We start from the raw sequence: 5,603 nt of genomic DNA on the forward strand, positions 1-5,603 counted from the left end.
GCAGGAGGAGGAAAAAGGGGGGGGTTACTCACAGGCTGTGAGCCATGGCAGTCATCTTCCCAGCAGGGCTGCCTTTCCCTTGGGTTTCCATCTCTTTTCCCTCTGGAAGGAGAAGGCAAGAAGGTGCTCTGTGAAAACACACACCCCCCCCCACCAGCAACGTGGCTTCAAGTGTCCTGAAGCCACCCCAGCTGCTCCTTGCCCTGGGGGCAGGAAGGCAAGCACTGCATGTGCCAAGAAGTGGCCTGGTGTGGGGAAGAGGGTTGTCCCTGGGGATGGGAACAGCCTCCCTGCCAGGGCCCTGGGCCACCTCCTTCACCATGGAAAGGAGCCAGGAGGGAGTTGTATTGATCTGTCACCAAAGCCCTGAGCTGGGCTTCTCCAGGGTGGTCAAGGGGACCCCACCTCCTGTTCCAAACACCTCATTTTTGGGCTGAGAGCCTTCACAGAATCATGGGATGGTTTGGGTGGGAAGGGACCTCAAAGCTCATCCAGATCCAACCCCCTGCATGGGCAGGGACACCTCCCACCAGCCCAGGTTGCTCCAAGCCCCATCCAACCTGCCCTTCAACACCCCCAGGGATGGGGCAGCCACAGCTTCCCTGGGCAACCTGGGCCAGGCTCTCACCACCCTCACAGCACAGAATTCCTTCCCCCCAGGCAGTGCCAGGCTCCTGGGGTGGCCAGCAGGACCACCCAGCCCACATTTCCTTTGGACAACATTCCCTTCCTGAGAGCTCCAGGGCTGGGGGGGCTGTCCCCCCTCTTTCTCCTGTCACCTCTCATGTCAGGCTGGAGCAGAATCCATCCCTGGGATTCCCTCCCAACCAGCAGCCTCCTGCCCAGGGGTGGCTTTTGGAGCCCCAACATTTTTGGAGCCTCCCTGGATCCACCCAGGAAGAGCAGTTGGGGTCACCCCTTCATTTCATGGCTCTGAACCCCCCCCCCCGCCCCAAAACCTGCAGCTTTGCTTTCTGGCTGGTGCTACCAGAGCTCTCCTTGCTCAGGGCAGGTGCCCCAGGCATCCCACCCAGCCCCACCAGCAGGGCTGGGAATGCTCAGCCTTCCCTCACCTGCCAGCCAGGGACACAGCCCCTCAGAGGGTGGGTATGATGGGATTCACAACCATTTGGACCCAGCAGGGAGGAGAAACCCCCAACAAGCCAAGACTCCAGCTGGCCAAGCCCACCCCGACCACCATGGGGGATAGAAGGGGATGGGGGGATGTCCCACCAGGCTGGTGGGGAGAGGTCTGGGAAGGATGGGCCAAGGGAACCACCAACCCCAGAAAGAAAGCTCTGACACAAGCCAGAAAGAGCATTTCTGCCCCTTCCACCCCCTGGCCAGGATTTATCCCTGAAACCAGGAGATGGGGGAGCTCTGGAAATCCACTGCAGACCCACCTTGTGCCCCAGCTCCACAGGTGGATCTTGTCACAGCCACCTGATCCCTCCCCATGGGTCACAACCTGTCCTGCCATCGACACCACCTGCAGCATCTCAGCCCTCCCTTGATCAATATTTCAACCCAGAAGGAGCCACGTGCTCCTGCAACGTGTCCTCCAAGCAAAGCAGCTCTGCCCTTCACCCCCACCATGGGGCTCCTCAACATCTTGGGGCTCCTCAACATCTTGGGGCTCCTCAACATCTTGGGGCTCTCCAGCCAGAACTGCCACTGGCTCTGGGCAAAACTCAAAGCCATGAGTTCAGGATGTTCCTCCAGCTGGGACAGGGTGGATTTTCCTGGCCCTGCCTGGTGCAGAAGGAGCTGCTGGTGGGAAATCACAAGCTGAGGATGTTCCTCCAGCTGCTTCTCACCACCACCTCAAACAGGGGGGGGTATTTTTGGGGCAGACAGAGCCAGCCCTGTGCTTGCAGGAGGGTTGAAGCTGCAGCCTGAAATAGTTCCAGGCTCCTTCATGCAGGATTCACAGCTTCATGCAGTGGCAGGAGCTGCTGAGGCCTCGTGAGGCAACTGAGAAGCTTCTATTTTGGGGGGGAAAAGTTCCTCTCACAACGGTGCATCTTGGGGCTCCCTCTGGTTCCCCTTTGCTCCTGGGGTGAAAAAATAGGTGGCCAGGAAACCTGGGGTCTCCATCAGAGGAGGAAAAGAACCCCCTGAGCAAAAGAGCCCAAGGGGTTAATTAACCCAAGGGGTTAATTGTCACATCACCCCCCAGAAGCTTCTATTTTGGGGGGGAAAAGTTCCTCTCACAACGGTGCATCTTGGGGCTCCCTCTGGTTCCCCTTTGCTCCTGGGGTGAAAAAATAGGTGGCCAGGAAACCTGGGGTCTCCATCAGAGGAGGAAAAGAACCCCCTGAGCAAAAGAGCCCAAGGGGTTAATTAACCCAAGGGGTTAATTGTCACATCACCCCCCCCCCTGGGCAGGGGGAGAAGTTTTGAGGGATCCCAGAGCCCCCCCAGCAGGAGCTGGAGGGAGGTGGGATGAGGGGGGAAGGAGCTGCCTGGGGCTGGGTCAGCAGGGGTGGGTGTTTCAAGGCAGGCAAAGAGGGGCCAAAGGGGGTGTCAGCCCAGCAGTGGGGCAGGCCAGGATCAGGGGGGATCCCAGAGGATCAAGGTGGGATCATCCCCCCCCCTTTCCCCACTGCAGAGCTTGGCTACAAGTCACAGCCCCCCTGGGGACCCCCCCAAAAAACCAAAACCACTTCCTACCCCAACAGTTCCAGCCCCAGCAGGTGCTGCCCTGTCCCCAGGAGGTGACACTGGGTGGCTGGGGGGGTGTCCTGCCCACCACCCCAAAGCTGGAGCAGCTTCTGGAGATTCCCCAGCTTGGCCAGTTCCCATTCCCATGGGCACAGCAGGGGGGACATCTGTCCCATGCTGGGGGGACCCCAAAAATCCTCCTCCCTCCCCAACCACTTGGAAAAGCCCCCATGGAGCTCCAGGAGGGTCTGGCAGCTCCAAGGGGAACCAAGGGGCTGGTCCCCTCCACAGGCTGGAAACTTGAGCTCCTCCTGTGACACCACCCACCTCCACTGCAGCCCACCCACCCAATTCCAACCCTCCCACCCCTTTGCATCCCCCCCCCAGACCTCTGGAAACACACACAAACCCTTCAACCTCCCCTCATCCCATCTCACCTCCCCTTCCAAACCCTTGGGGACAAAACCAGAGGAGAAACCTCCTCCATGGTTACCTGGTGGCACCAGCTCTGCCTTCTCCTCTGCTTCTTCCCTCTGGTCCTGGCTTTTTCCCAGTTGCTAACTGGTCCGGATGGGGTAGGACCCATTTTTATACCCTGCCCCATGTGATCCAAACAAATGCCCTAGGGATGAGTTTTTACACTGACACAAAGAAAAGGGGCAGGGACTCAAAAAACCTGTTGAACCACAATCCACACTCAAGGGACAGGAATTTTCCACTCTGGGCTGGCTCTGGGTGCCACTCCCTGCTCCTCACATTCCCCTTTTCCCCACCATTCCAAAGGTTTTCCAACCCCATTCCCAGATGTTCTCCTGGAGGAGGTTGAAGAGGGGATGTGACTGAGTCCTGGGGTCCATCTACGTGCTGAAATCACCTTCTCCCTGGGAGAAATGACAGCAGGAGGTGCCCAACAGGGTGGGAAATGGGATGGGGAGGCCTTTTCCCCCTGGAAAAACCAGGTGGTCCTGCAGCCTTGGGCTTGGCAAGGGCACTTCTGCACCAGGGGGCTTCTTGGGAGCCATGAAGGGGCTTCTTGGGAGCCACCAGGTTGCTCTGGGGAGCCATGAAGGTGGTTTTGGGAGACATGAAGGTGTTTTTAGGAGCCACCAGGGTGTTTTGAGAGCCACGAAGGTGTTTTTAGGAGACATGAAGGTGTTTTTAGGAGCCACCAGGGTGTTTTTAGGAGCCATGAAGGGACTTTTTGGGAGCAACCAGGGTGTTTTGAGAGCCATGAAGGTGTTTTTGGGAGCCACCAGGGTGTTTTGGGGAGCCATGAAGGTGTTTTTGGGAGCCATGAAGGTGCCTTTTAGAAGACACCAAGGTGTTTTGGGGAGCCATGAAGGTGTTTTTAGGAGCCATGAAGGGACTTTTTGGGAGCAACCAGGGTGTTTTGAGAGCCATGAAGGTGTTTTTAGGAGCTACCAGGGTGTTTTGGGAGCAATGAAGGTGCTTTTGGGAGCCACAAAGCTGTTTTTAGGAGCCGTGAAGGTGTTTTAGGGAGCCACCAGGGTGTTTTGGGGAGCCATGAAGGTGTTTTTGGGAGACATGAAGGTGTTTTTAGGAGCCACCAGGGTGTTTTGAGAACCATAAAGGTGTTTTTAGGAGCCATGAAGGGGCTTTTTGGGAGCCATGAAAGTGCTTTTAGGAGCCATGAAGGTGTTTTTAGGAGCCACCAGGGTGTTTTGAGAACCATAAAGGTATTTTTAGGAGCCACGAAGGTGCTTTTGGTAGCCATGAAGGTGTTTTTGGGAGCCATGAAGGTGTTTTTAGGAGCTACCAGGGTGTTTTGGGGAGCCATGAAGGTGTTTTTAGGAGCCACCAGGGTGTTTTGAGAACCATATAGGTGTTTTTAGGAGCCACAAAGGTGCTTTTAGGAGCCACCAAGGTGTTTTGGGGAGCCATGAAGGTGTTTTTAGGAGCTACCAGGGTGTTTTGGGGAGCCATGAAGGTGCTTTTGGTAGCCATGAAGGTGTTTTTAGGAGCCATGAAGGTGTTTTAGGGAGACACCAGGGTGTTTTGGGGAACCATGAAGGTGTTTTTGGTAGCCATGAAGGTGTTTTGAGGAATCACCAGGGTCTTTTGAGAGCCATGAAAGTGCTTTTGAGATCCTGTGTGTCCTTTGGGATGTTCTTTGCAGCCCAGCTGGAATCCTGCTGGAATCTCCTGCAAGACAAGGAGAGTCCAAGTGACCAGAAATGACCAGCATGGGAACTTGGAACAGGGACTTGTGAGTCAATGGGAACCAAAGGAGCAGAAGAAATGGCCCTGGGGCCACGGAAAGGAGAGGTGGTTGAAAGGGATGAGTCAGTGGGACCAACTGGTGAGTCAATGGGAAAGGAGGGAGTTAATGAGCTGATGAGCTGCAGGTGCTTTGGGGGGTTAAAAGGGGCAGGAGGAGATTTCCTACCCCCCTTGGGCTCTAAATGGTTTTGCTGAGGTTGTTCCTGCTGGATTTTTGGAGCTCTCTGGTTCCAGGTACTGGTTTGGCTGCTCAGCAGGTCCCAGGGGTTTGTACTGGTCCAGTTTGGGCCTCACCTGGAGCTTCTGTGCTTGGTCCCCCAGGAGCTGTGTTCTCAGGGGGGGCAGAAAATGAGGTACAACCCCCTCCCCCCTTCCTGCACTTTAGGTATCAAACCCTTTTTAGCCTAAAAAGGGGGTTTTAGACTTGATTTTACTGGGGGTTGTGCTGAAATGGTCCCTGCTCTGCTGGGTTGGGGAGGGAGGGAGGTGTTGGTGCCTGGTTTGCTCACTAAAAATGGGCTTGGGGTTCATCCTGGGGGGGTTTGGCAGCTTTTGCTTCTGTAAATCCCCCCCCCCAAGACCTTTGTTTAGGTTCTGGGGCAGTTCTGGGTGGGCAAAGGCTCCTCAGCTGCTGGGGGTGCTGGTGGTTTGAAGAGGGGGAAGGTGGAAAAGGGGTTGGGGGGGGTTTCTGGGGGGCT

This window comes from Chaetura pelagica, unplaced genomic scaffold (assembly GCF_000747805.2).
Source record: "Chaetura pelagica isolate M959 unplaced genomic scaffold, ChaPel_1.0 scaffold731, whole genome shotgun sequence".
Lineage (NCBI taxonomy): Eukaryota > Metazoa > Chordata > Aves > Apodiformes > Apodidae > Chaetura > Chaetura pelagica.